Genomic DNA, 14,630 nt, shown 5'->3' with positions numbered 1-14,630 from the left:
AAACATTAATACAAACCCATCTTCTTCAGTGACCTTAGCACTGCCTCAGGTTTTGCCAAATTAGTACATGTATGACCTGGTTATTGGCCTTTTGAAACTCGAAACTTCTTAACTGACTTAAAAGAATCTATCTACACAGAATAAGAGTAAGAATTTGAGTAAGAGCTTGTTTCTTACTTCACACAAATATGCATGGTGAATCTTTCTAGAAAGAAATGACCAAATTCCAGAATTTCAGGATCAGTGTAATACAATACTCAAATAAATGATGGATGGGTACAGTGTAAGTATCTATTTCTACTAACTATAAACTTTGAAGAGGCATAAAAATGAAACGTGGTAGGTTTATATAAAGAATATGTGTGAAAAAATATATGCTCAATAGCTGGTTTCCATATCTTAATTATTATATCCAACATACTGCAAATTTTTAAATAATCATTTTCACCAAGTTCAAAGAACTCTCTCAAGTTCAACACTTTGGAAAGCACAAAAATATTTCCAGGCTTTCAATCATGAATTTCAGCCCTTGTACCCATTTTTTTAAGACAAAGACACAGTCAAAAGCTAACAAACTTCTACTAGTTCTTAAAATATGAAAAACACTCAACTCACCTAAGGGAATGGAGAAAGAAACTATTTTTATTATATACTGGGTATCAGTAATTTTGCATGGTTCTTCTCATTTTACCCATACAATACTCTTTCAAGGTTGACGTAATCATTTTAGGAATGAACTAAGTCAGAGTAACCTTGAAGTGAAGCTTTCCTTAACCTTTAACATTTTGTACCTCCAAAGCAAATGTAAAAAGCAATCTCTGTTGATGGGGTAGAATCAGGTGATCTCATGAATATGTTATTAGTTGGTGTCAGAAATTAAACTGTAAGAAGATGCCATACCATTGCAATACTCCTTGCCTACCATTGAAAGACACTAGAATAATGAACAGAATACTCAGTGTTTGCAGGATGAATGTGTCTAAATGATTGCCCATAACACTTGAAAAGGAACATGATCTTCTTGATCCGTCTATCCACAAACTAATAATTTCTCTCTCTCTCTCTTAACTTTTATCAAATAAATATTGTGAAACTGGTCTCTTAATCCACATTATTATTAATACTTTTAAAAATCCAAACAGAATTTTGTGATTCCTGATTTACAGATGAGGAAACTAAGCCCTGGAGATGTGAAGATAATTCCAGCAGTCAGTGGCAGAGTCACGATGTTCATCTACATCAGCTGAAATAAAAATCTATGCCATTGCTTTTGTACTATTTCTTCTCTAGATGGTTAACAATTGCTCAATCTGCAATCTGTGTTACACTTTCCACCCTATATTTTTACATTTCACCCCAAATAGACATCCCTGAAATTCCACCTGAAACATACTTTTCCTTTCTTATACTTGGCATGTCATGTCTGCTCTCCAGGTTGGTATCTGATGAAATCTCCCAGTTTTACTTTAATTGGCATTGGCAACATGCGGTCCCTGATAAAAAGCATATTTTCTTTCGAGATTACAATCATCAGTTGGGCTCATTTTTCTTGGCCCCTCCATCGAGCTGAACTTCTTTGGAAAAAGAAACAGCAGCTTGTGGGTTACTAAATGCCAGAGAGCTGAACTTAAAAAAAAAGAGAGAGGAAAAAAAATCACAAAGGAAAACAACTTAAAAATACATTTAGAAAGCCTGCGTGCATGCATGCGTGTGTGTATGTGTGTGTGCATGCGAACATAGACTTGCATTAATCACTCAGTTCACATATGATATATATGCAGAACTAGTGTGTGTATGCAAAACTCTTAAAGGGCATGATTTTTATCCATAGCCTATTTATTCCAAACATAGCTAAATGAGGAGGCCAAATATAGAAAGTGATGCTCCAGGGGCCCTACGGCCTATATAGAATTTAAACTCAAATGATTTGCAAAATCACTACTAAGACAGCTTGCTCATACTGTCAGCGTGCCAGCACCAGAAGCTTGTCGTGTATTTTTGTCTTGGCAGATGCACATTCTGTTATAAAGGTCTGTTCATCTGATGCCTTCCTTGTTTTCAGGTAATGCTCAGCGCCTTCTTGCAGAGGGAAGAGTGAGCCTGTGTCGCTTCTCCATGTCCTGGAGGAGACAGTCTGCACTCAGACTCTGACCATGTGCTGGTGTCCTGGCTTACCTCCATTAAGAGTTCATTTCTGCTCCATAAAACTACAGGTCACGAGTGCTCTCATTCCTTTCTTTTTATATTATTCAATTTTATTTCTGACATTTGCCAGGGCACAGGGAAATAAACCAGTGTTAGTTAATATCAACAATGACTCCGTTTCTTTAAAAATCACCTGAGGTTTGAGGAGGTTGTTTTTTTTTTCTTTTAGATTAAAACATGGTTTCCCAAAACTGATTAGCATAGTTTTTAAGCCACTCTGAAGTGTTTGTTAGGCTTCGCATGCTGGTCTCCATATGCCTCTTTTCAATTACATGTGCCGCCACAAGTATGGCTAAACGAAACGCTTCTTTAAAAACAGAAAGCAAACTGTTAGGCTTTGTGCAGTGTAACTAGTTAGCGTGCGACATCTCAAACTGCCCTGATTTCATCACCAAACTGCTAAATGTTCTGTTTGCAGAAATAGCCATTAAAATGTATCTTAAAATTAGATGCTCTGTCAGAATTAAAGGGGAGACAGGGGAACTGGAAGGGATTAAAATAACAGGAAATGGAGTTCAGACCTTGGTTGTCTTGGAGGCTATCTGTGGAACACTTTTCATTTTTTGGTGGTAGCAAAAGTAATAATAATAATTCTGTTTATTGAACACTTCTTATGTGTCTGGATGATTGAAAAATCTTCAAGTTATGTCAATTAATTACCAATTAGTTAATCATTACAGCCACTCTATAAGGTAAGTACTATAATTATACATATTAGGAGACTGCAGCAGTGAGATTTAGTAATTTTCCTGAGGGCATGCAGGAAAGTGGTAGAGCTGAGACAAGACCAGGTACTATAGCTCCAGGGTTTACATCTTATTTTGAGGTTAGTTGGAGGAACATGTGCTGGGATTGTATTAGGAAGCTCCTTGTTTATCCACACTTGTGTTGCTGTACGCTGGATTATATTACTAGATTATAAATGCTCTTGTATCACCCACTAAGATGCCTGCCATGTATCCGATTCTCAGAAGATGCTTGTGGAATGAATGAATAGATGAATGAATGATATCTTCCTTTTAGGAAAATGCTATAAGTAAACCAATTTGAGTGCAAAATGAGACATTATTTGGACAAAACAAACTAACGAACAAAAATCAACTTGTGGAAAATCTACTCAGCTTCTCATTTACTCTTTTACTACAGTGAGAGGCCTTGTACCACGTGGTGGGAAAACACACGTAATAATTTGACAGCCAACTGAAGCTCTAGTACTAAATCCAGGCTAGCCGCAGACTCACCATTTGATTTTATTTGGTCACTTCAATTTGGGCTTCAGTATCCTTGTTTGCTTAATAAGGGCATTTATTTAGAAAGCAGCCTCTCTTAATTCTGATGTCCTACGGTATTTTCAAACAATTGAAATTAGAACTCACTTTTTATAAAAAGCTTTTCCTGAGTGTCCATGGAGTGGATCTAATTTGTGTATTTATGACCATAGAAAATGCTTCTTTCATCAATGCTAAAAAGGTACATGGTCTCTAAGACAGAAGGAAAGATAGCTTATTTTTTTAAAGTGAGGGAAGTTACTTAGAGAATAGTGAAAGTTGAGTTTAGTAATGTTTAGTACATACTAGAAAAGCCTCAAAAACAGGTTTGCAAAAGTTATTAATTCCCACAACACAGTGGAATGCTTTGGAATTATCATCAAATTTATTTATTTTTCTTTTATACAATGGTTGTTTCTGAAAATTTGTATATTTAAATAATAATAAAATTAATGATATTTTAAAAATATTAGGGACATTGATTACTTTAATGTAAATAAATACTATTGAGAAGAATCTTTTGATAAATGCATTCTCAAACTTTAAGGTTCTGTTTAAGTGAATTTCTACTTAGCAAATAAAGTTGGGATCTGGAATAACACAAAATCTCCAGGTCCCATATCTATGGTAAACATGAGGAGCAGCTTGAATATGGTTTTATTTACTTCTAGAAAAAAGATTTTGAGTTACAGGTATACCTGGTCACAGGAAATCCAGACACATGCAAAACCAGATTTATACATATGATAAATTATTTTAAGGGTTCTCTGAACACCAGTGCCATCATCCATCAACATGAAGCTGCTTCTGCAAATGTGCACACATTTCCTGAAAGGATTTATAATCCAGCCAATACGGTACATTTTGAATGTGTTACAGAAAGGACAGATTTACAGGAGACAATCTGCCTTCATGATGATTGCATATTGTGGCATTTCTAGTCCATATGGATCAGTAAGACTTGGATAGCAGGCATTTGACCTTCAAAATCATGCAAATGTGAAACCAGACTTCTTCTCTTACAGCTGGGAACGTCAGTGGGACTTCTTCAGCTTATTTTGAAGGCAGTGATTAAAGCACAATTTGACTTCTAAAAATTATTGAGATCTTATTTTAATGCTTCTTTCCCCCTATGGAGAATGATTTAGTCTTTTGCTTCCCTCATCCCCATTCCCTCTGGCTAACCTTCACTCATTAGCACCAAGAACTCAGAGACTGATCATTTAAGAGAGAACTTGCCAACTCAGAGCCATGGGCTAACTATAAACAAGACTTTAAACCTTTTTGCTAATGCCATAGTTAATCTCAAGTAATAACTTCTGAAAACCTTTGAAAAGGTCTCAGAATGGCTTTCTGTCAGGGGCCTAAGGAAACTGTACATTTTCTCACCGTGAAACCTTGATCATGCCAGATATAATCAGACTGTTTATCTGGCAATGTTAATTTTCTGAGTTTACAGTATAACAATTCGCCAAGATTATTGGAACAGAATCAGAAGAAGTTATATTTGTTAATCGGCCAATTTTCTTTTTTTGCATTTAAAAATTCAGTGCAAAATGGTATCACATTTTCTAGAGTACTGACGAGACTATGCCTGAATAAATGCATTTGCCAAAGCGAAAGTAATATTAAAAAAACCCTCGAGATTGAGAGAAACAATTTCAACAGTTTCCCTGTTTGTGATTTAAGGCTTTGAGAACCCTGTAGGGAGAGGCAGACTGGAAGAAACCATAGGCATCCTTGTGACCACATTCTGCCAAGCTAAAGACAACAAGCAAAACCCAATTATAAAGAGGAAAAAAAAGAGATCTGGGCAAAATCTCTGCTTATGAAGAGGCAAACTGGAATTTTTCCCTTCTATTACAGCATCTACAACCAGCTCAGTTACTCCAAAATCTTCTATAAAACAATGGCTTATAAGGTTCTGGTCTAGACAGGCTTTGGGCTTTTTGCTATAACCTTTAATGAATTTATTTGTTTGCTATTTTGTTCATTTCTCCTTCAAAATTGTGTTTCTAGCAACTCACTTTAACTTATGAACCCTTCATTGATAAAGAATAAATCTCACATCGCCTGGCTCTTGTCTCATAACTCAATTTAACCATTTCTCAAATGTAAATGTCTTTCTGTCCAGCTTTAATCAGCTATAAATTTTGGCAGATGCAGGGTTGAGTGTTTCCAAGTGCTTACGATTAGGGCAGTATTTTCCAGTTTCCTTTCTGGACAATGTGAGTATCCAGTGTACTAAGACTCCAAGCACCTAAAAACAGTTAGTGTTTATTAAAAACTTATTATGTGCCATATGACCTTTCCAGGTATTTCTGCTAATTTAATCCTCACAACACCTTTATGAAGTAGGTGCTCTGATTGTCCTCATTTTATAGATAAAGGAGACGCATCCTAACAAAGTTAAGAAACTGCTAATAGTCCATTTTTGGTCATAGTTGGCCCTCATGAAAGAGTTTGAAGCCAAACTGTTCCACCTGACAGCCAACATTCTTTACCATTTTTTTTTAGAAAGAGAAAAGGGGCAATGTGCTGATAAATATTAATTCTAGTTATTTACAGAATTGTTTGAGTGCTATCTTCAATCAGAGGGTTTAGTAGAAAATGGAAAAATCCCCATTAATTATTAATTCACCCTAATAGATAGGTAAAATGGTAGCTGAGCACCTTTATTTTTCAACTACAGATACAAGGAACCAGGAATGTGATAAACAGAAATGACCAGTTGTAGTCAAGTCATATTCTCTCAAGACATCTCAGTTTCTCCTTGAATAACGTGAACAGTTGAAATGGATAAGTTCTAAAGTTCCTCCCACCACTGACACTCTATGACCTTATGATGAATCTTTAGTGGTAGAGATCACAATCATGTTTTAGAATTTGTTTCTATTTATAAAATTTGGTGTTCAGACTCATAACTCAGAAAAAGAAGGGTATAGATTTCTCATTATGTGTTTCTTTCTAGAAAAAGGAGCCAAATCTGTATGTTTCACTTCTAGCATATGAAGACCACTACATAATTCAGTGTAAAAACCAAGAGGAGTGTAATGACTACTCCTGAAGAACCACAGTGGCATTTTTTTAAAAAGCCATATAGAAGAGAAATAGGAAATTTATTCTTATAAGATTTTTCCGCTACCTTTAATATACTCCTACAATTTGTACACTCTATCAACCTAAAATGGCCTAGACTATAACACATATATATTTTACATCCCTCAGGGAATATCTAGGACATTATCTCTAAATACTTTTTGAGTTTTGAAAATTTCCTTAAAAAATACACATGTGCCAGGCACGGTGGCTCATGCCTATGATCTCAGCACTTTTAGGAGGCTGAGACAGGTGTATCACCTGAGGTCAGGGGTTCGAGACCAGCCTGACCAACATGTTAAAACCCCATCTCTACTAAAAATACAAAAAAAAAAAATAGCCAGGTGTGGTGGTGCACACCTGTAGTCCCAGCTACTTGGGAGGCTGAGGCAGGAGAATCACTCGAAACCAGCAGGCAGAGGTTGCAGTGAGTCCAGATTGCACCACTGCACTTCAGCCTGGGTCACAGAGTGAGACTCTGTCTTAAAAAAAATACACATGAATACACACATGAATACACACACACAACATGTAACATACAATTTCTCTATGTTCCAGAACACTGTTTGAAGTCCTATCACATTATCTGTTGTTTGTAGACCTTTTGGGGCCCTCAGAAGAGTTATAAAGGAGTTTAGCACAGAGCTAGTCATGAATAGGGCAGGGGATTTTCTTCTTAGAGATATATCATCAGGCTTGGGGGTGGGAGGTGTGTACATATAGAAGGTAGCCATCATATTGCCATAGAGGTCTCTAAACAGAACAAAAGAGGGTCTGTTAATAATGAAAACAGTCAGATGGCTCTGAGAGGCGAGGATCCAGGAAGGAGAACAACTGCTCACTAATGGGGAAATATTTGTTCTAGTAAACTTTTGTTACCCTTCACCCTTACATCAAATGTCACTGAATACCTCTTCTCCTCAAATGTTCTGGTCTAACTTCTACTGAAAAATAAATAAAGTCTTACAAAGGTATTTTAGATAGGAAGAGACCACAGCATAAAAAGACAAATTTTTATTTATGTTAATAAATCTAAGCAGATTTTTTTTAAATGCAGAATTTTGAATTAGGTAGAATTCTTTAATGGGCAAGATAATTAGCCGATTCACTGTTCATTTGCACTCAGATTTATTTCCTTCCTTCCCCTGCTGTGCATTTCAGGAAACTATATTTTCCAGGGCCCTCTTGTTCTCTTGTGAAGCAAGGCCCTGATACAAGATTACAGAATGAGAAAGGGAAGTCAAAGCATACCCCAAAACTCATCTCCTGTGGCGCTTCCAGAATGGCTAGCCTCATCCATGGTTCCAGCTTCGCCTGGACAGCACCCTTTGTGGTTCTGGCTCTGGCTTGATGGCACTGGATTCTGGGTTCTGGAAATACCACTTCCTTTCCTTATTCCTCCAGTTCTGGGATGGTACTTACTGCTGCTACTCTGGTTTGCCTCACCATGCCTTGTTTGGCTTTCAGCTCTTTCATAACCAGTGTAATCCTGAATTAAATTCTTTTATTTCAAAGATCTACAATGGTTTCCGTTTTTCTGGTTGGACTCTGATTGTTACAGGAAAACTAGCTATATAGATGTGCTATTTCCATTGCAGGAGATTCAGGGAGTCAGGACAGGTATTCTGGAAAGCAAATAGATTTGAAATATTAGGTGGAAATAGTGGTATAAAATTTCTGATGAAAGATATAAATGTGACTTTTTTTTAGGGCAATCTGGAGAGTTTCCATGATTCACTTTCATCAAAACATGTAAAATACCGGATTTATTTTATCGTTGTTCTCCCTTTCAAACTATTTTCATGCTGCATTTCGCACTATGGAACCTACAGGTCTTTCTATGCCAAGTTATAGAATCCCAGAATAATGACAACAACATGAATTGTCTGGGGTTGAGTAAAATTTTTTATAATTGCTTTGAAATGAATGGACCATGACATGAATGCAGGTATCACTTTTAAATTCATAGTTTCAGCCAAAGAAAATATGTAGATAAATAGATCTGCAAGTTTTCTACATTTTCCTCTGTGAGGTTCAATGGGTAAGCAACGGCCTGGAACTCAAAAGCCTTTGAAATATCCTTTATTCTGCCCCTCATGTTCAATGACCTTGAGTAAGTCACCTAAATCGGAGGCAACTCTGGCCCTGGAGAGAATGATCTAGTGTCTGGGACCAGCAATCCACTTTGCAGAAAAAGCAGGCTACAGAGATGTTCAGTGCTAGGAAAAACTCAACAGACAAAAATAACATTTGGATGTGCCCAAGTGCATGAAGCCCTCCCAAGTGTTTTCTCTATTATTCTAATCAGTCATGTTCGGTTATCTTCATTTATGCTGATGTATGGGAATTTATATTTCTAACACCCTTTCCCACTAGCCCTGGAGAACCCCTAGAGAGATATTTATTTTGCAATTTCGAAACAATTGCTTAGTTTTCATTTGAATTAATTTCCCATTAGTTCCCTTTGCAATAAATGTCGGCTGGTTAAAGCAAAAAAGTCTGAGACTTAGGTTAAAAGTATTTGCAAACATGCAATTAGGAATTGACTCAGTTATCTACTTCTGCGTTTCATTAAAGCATCAACTGCCATTTTCAGTATCACATGCCGATTTCTTAACAAAAGGTAACTTTTCTTGGTGAGGGGCACCTAGCACTAGGCCTGACCTTGTTCTTAAGAGAGCTAAACATACTACTTAATCTGGAAATCTCATAATCTGATCTCAGGATCATCTGGGTCAAGTTGCCTTTAGAACAAGATAGTAAAATACTCAGCATATGTATTACTCCCGCTGTTTCTGTGTCCCTGACAGTCACTGACAATTTCTAGTGGGGCTTTCTCCCACTGAACTCAGATACAGCCTCAAAATGCTTCTTAACCCAGTGTTCCAGGGAGCTTTTACCGATTGATTGGAACTATCATAACTGACATAATTTTTCTTCAGACTGACTTGTAAATACATCGTGAAATGTGAATCCTTTAACAAAGGGTTGACATCAGGTATTTACCTTAATATTAGGTTTTTAGGCAATTCTGGCAAACAGTGTCTTTCAGAAAGCGTCATTATAGAATTTTTAACTTGAAAGATCTGAAAGAGAATACTAGAAAATTTATTAGGAGTAATCGTACTCAAAACTCACTGTGTATTAATTTTCTCTAGGAACAGGAAAAAAATGAAAGTTGAAGGTAACTAACAACTGAAGGGTTATTTTTATCTGAGACTGATAGAATTCTGAGACGTAGAAGGGATGTCCCTTTGGTGTAAAATCTAAATTGGAGCTGGGGCAAGTACAGTTGGAGAGTATTTAGTGATGGTGAGGAGAAGAGACAGAATGTTTTGGCTTGACATAAATAAAGTAGATACTATCTCACTTGACATTTATTTTTTACTTTTAGAGGAGTCTTTTCATGGGAAAAAAATGCTTAAATTTAAAAATACAGTATATCTCTTTGAGAACATTTTAGCAATAATCATGTTGTAGAATTCAGTCAACAAATATTTATTGAGTGCTTAGTGCATGTAAGATATTATGTTTGGTACTTTCATTTCTTATCTGTAAAATGAGAATAGCAATGCTTGTGCTATCTCACAAGATCGTTAGGAAGATTAAATAAATAAAAATGTTACTTAAGTATCAAATGATATTTTTACTATAGTCATAATGATAATTACTCTTACATAACGAGAAAAATCTGAAGTAAGTATTAATCTTTAAAATGAAAATACAAAAAGTGTGGAAAATCATCAACAGATTGCATGAGGTTACCAAGAACAGTCTGGAATTTTAGGACCATCATGTATATTTTGAGACATAGCATTATAGAGATACTCAGTAAATGTTAAACAATTGAAGAAATGAACAGATGATTGAATTTTAAAATGGGACTTTTTGCCTTTACTTTGCCTGTAATTGTGTCTCTGTGGTCGCTTTTTTCACACTACTTTATCTATAAGCTTGCCGTATTTTCCAGGACTCCATAAACTAAAGTGTCATGGAAGCAGGAAGACTCTTTCCTCTGCTGACTCCTCTCCTTCTACCAAACCACATGCATTTTGTGAAGTCTCATCCTCCAGCTTCTGTTCATGGCATGATCACCTTCATGGGTGCCCTCATTTATTCCCACAGCTTCAGTTCTCATTTCTATTTGAGAGACACTTAAGATAGATTTCTAGCCCTGATGCTGATCTTCCCCCGCTATTCACAATGCCCTGCTGGATATTTCCTCATGTAGAGATATTGTGCTGAATTTCTCTTGTTTTTGTTTCTCACTATGTTTCTTCTCTCTCTCTCTCTCTCTACCCTTCTTCCTCTCTTATTAATTATAAAGCTAATAATCAAAGCTAAGAATCTTTCAGTTATCCTCATTTTGTTCTTCTTTTTCTTTTCCCCAACCATCCTCCTCTTAAACTTAATAGCCAGTTCCTTACCACATGGCATTCTGTATCTCCATTCCTGCAAACACATATACTCCATTTCCTATGCCCACTGCCTCTCTTTTAGGTCTGCTAATTACCTCTTCAGACTTGTGTCATACTCTTATCACTTTCCCCAACATGCATTTTCAATGGTTCATCATACCGCCTTGGGCCAGGATTAGCTGTCTGAGACATTATCTGCTCAAGTAACCTGTCTTGTCACCACACACTCCTCCATATTCATCTTAGCCCTGCTAAAACTTTTATAGCTCTTAGTCATCTATAGAATAAAGTCCAAGATCCTGAATATATTTTCAAAGACCTTCCCAGTCTGATTCTTGCCTGTCTTTTAGCTCCATCTCTTCATTCCCTTTCAGTTGCTCTATGTTCTGATAATGCAGAACTATTTATTACTCCCAGGACATACCACGTACCTCTGTGAATTTGTTCATAGTATTTCGCCCACCTGGAATGACTTCCCTTTTCCTCATATCAAAATCATATATACCCTTCAAGTTTCAGGTACAAATCTTTCCTTGGTTTTACTTTTAGGTATTAAAAATGTCTGTTGGTGAATTTCTCATTTTTGGAGTTCTCATTTACCTTAGCTTATTCTTCAGTTGAAGTATCTATATCAGGGTTTGTATCATATGGAATTATTTATATGCCACCCATGACCTCCTACTGGACTGTAAGTAGCTCTTGAATAGTAGGGATCACATGTTATTGATCTGTGATCTCTTGTACCTACTCTTAAATTCCTGGCACATATATAATAATTGCTGATTAAATTTTTGTTGAATTAAATTGAAGTTTTGTAGAAAAGTACTTTGAAATGTTGTTAACATTTAAAATAACTAATATGTGAGGTAAGTAAGCCTTGATTCATTTGCTGTCAGGTCCAAAGAAATTAATTCATGGAGGAAATAAGCTATCAGGCCAGAGTATAAAGGAGACATGTCAAACTCTTCCATTCATTTCTATTTCATGTAGGTCTATACATTTATGTGAAAACAATGTATTAACTCTACACGTGTTCTGATGCTTTCAGTCTAATCAATACAGATCAAGTGAAAGCAGTATAATTAACTAACTCTGAGCAATAGGTAGTAGAAGGAATGATATTATTAAATAGCAATAATGACTATTCTTAATGCCAAGCAAGATTTTTTTGAAGATTAATTGTTTGGGATAAACATCTTATGAAACAAATTCTGTTTTTTTAGGTAATGAAACTATTTATAGTAATGCCTAAACAATATTTTTATATCTAAGTTGGAGAGAAAAATATAATTTTCTCAAAATTGTTAAGAAAATAAAATGTAAAGAACAGCAAATGAACTATACTTTTTGTGTTCAACAGACCTCACAATATCAAGTGTTTGCCAAATTACTGAGAGTAATTTATGAAGAATACTTCTCAGTATACTCTAACTACTTGAAATAATGTTCACTCAAATTTTTAAAATAGAAATTTTTTATCTAATCCAAATATATATTTATGTATGCATCTATCTGGATCCAATATTAGACATAAAAATATGAACTAGCTCAATTGTTTAAAAATGACCAAAATAACAAAAGAAAGCAACCACTCAAATGAATAATGAAATACATTTGCTCTATAAATTCATCACAGCTTACTTAATCAAAATTGAGAATTGCAGTATAGGAAACCATTAAAAACTGTTTATAAAATTTTATATGATGGTAATTTATAAATGTTCTGTAACTCAATGGAATCTGGAGATACTTTTTATTTACTTAAAAAATATTTCCTGGTACAATACAAGTATCAGAAACCAATTTTCTTGAAGAGCAATTCAAATAAAAGAAATGGCTGTTATTAGTATAAAAGAGCTAAGGAAATAACTTTGCTTATTTGGACCTTAAGGTAAGATAAGGTTATTCAAAATTATATCATTTTTAGGAAAAATCTATTCTGGGAGGGTGACACTTAGTGGGACATGTTCCCTGTCCCTCCGGCTGTAGCTTTCTAAGTATTCTAATAACTCAAGTAAACTGCCGGGACAAACAACACAGCTATGACTGTGTCTGGAGATTCTGCATCTGCCTTCCTTAATCAACTTCCTTTCCTGAATATGAATTGCAATAATGAGTCAATTAACGTCCTCAAATGCCAATGAGATGCAAAAGAGATTGGTAGTTGTGGTGGTGGCAGTGCGTTTCGGGAGCTCTTCCAATGTCTGGATTTTAACGAGAATCACACACTGAGCTCACAACTGATTATTTATCTCACGCAAACGTGACTGGCTGGCACTTTCCCCTGCAGCCTTCCCCCCGGCTCCCCCAAGAAAGTAAGGAAGACAAATCTAACCTTGTTATTGAGAAAACCTCTTTGATTTGGAGCCATTAATCTTAAGGCTTAATTTTTAACCTCTTTACTCAGATGAAAAGGCCTACTTTTGATAATTTTCCTTATCAATATTCTGCAATGATATTCCACACATGTTCTGAAATTATGACCTTTTTGGTATATGCTCACAAGTAAAAGCAATTGATTTTCAATCAGCCTCTAGCTGCTCTGCCTTTAAGGTACATTTAAATAGTTAACTGTAATTTATTATTTTCTGTCTACCAGATAATCTGAGTATCTTACTGTAAATCAAACACATTTTTTTGAGTTAAGTATTATTATTCCCAGTTTACAGATAATAAAACTGAGGCTCAGAGGGAAGTTTATACAACTCAATAGCAACAGCAAACTTTGAAGTCAGGCCCATTAGTCTTCTTACCCAGCCTCTTTGTACCACATTACAAGGCTCACAGCTATGGGGGATTAGATGTTCTGCCTATTTTCATGTAATGTAAAGGAATACTTATGAAAATTTCAAATTTCAGTCAGCAATTTTCTTTTAATTTTATTAAAAATCCCCCAGGTTTAATGAATATTAAATATTCCAGTGCAATTTACCTCTCAGATTTTTTAGTTTCCTCATTTTAAAAGCCTGGACAGCTGGCTGACCACTTGGCAAACATAAGACCCCCAAAGTAAAATGATAACTCTGGCCGCATGGCCACTTTTCCCTGACAGATTGGAACTCCTCACTGGCCATATTTTAATGTAAAAATTGAACTACTGAAATTCAGTCATATGCTTTCTTCCCAGGGAGTCGAGAAGTGTCTTTCTGAGGAGCACGTAGGCATCCATAATCAAATCTGCCATGCCATAGTGACCAATTTAAAGTGTATTCTTTTGAAAATTCATCTTTTCTCATTCCAGCACTAAAAACAGAGTGGACAGAAAGACATAATTTAGTGAATTTTCATGAAAGTCAAGTTATTCTCAAGTTAAACAGGGTTAAAAAAAGAAAAGTTATGTGAAGATTGTTACACAAAGTAAACGTTGTTTTCACTAATGATTGATGCCATTTTAGCAATTTCTTGTGTGGACTGGTTACTTGAGACATTTTCAGTTCCTGCTTAATAATTATATTCAAGATTTTTTTTAATCTTACATTTTGGAATGAGAATCCTTTTATCTTAATAACCCCCCCACCCCCTCTTTTTTTTTTTTTAACAAATGCTGATGCTTTGCTGCTTAGCAGCAGATTTAGAATGATTGTCCTATTACTATGAATCAATAAAATAAAACAAAAAATAGGCATTTGAAATGCAATTA

This window comes from Pan troglodytes, chromosome 3 (genome assembly GCF_028858775.2).
Source record: "Pan troglodytes isolate AG18354 chromosome 3, NHGRI_mPanTro3-v2.0_pri, whole genome shotgun sequence".
Classification (NCBI taxonomy): Eukaryota; Metazoa; Chordata; class Mammalia; order Primates; family Hominidae; genus Pan; species Pan troglodytes.
Note: the sequence above shows the minus strand (reverse complement) of the source record.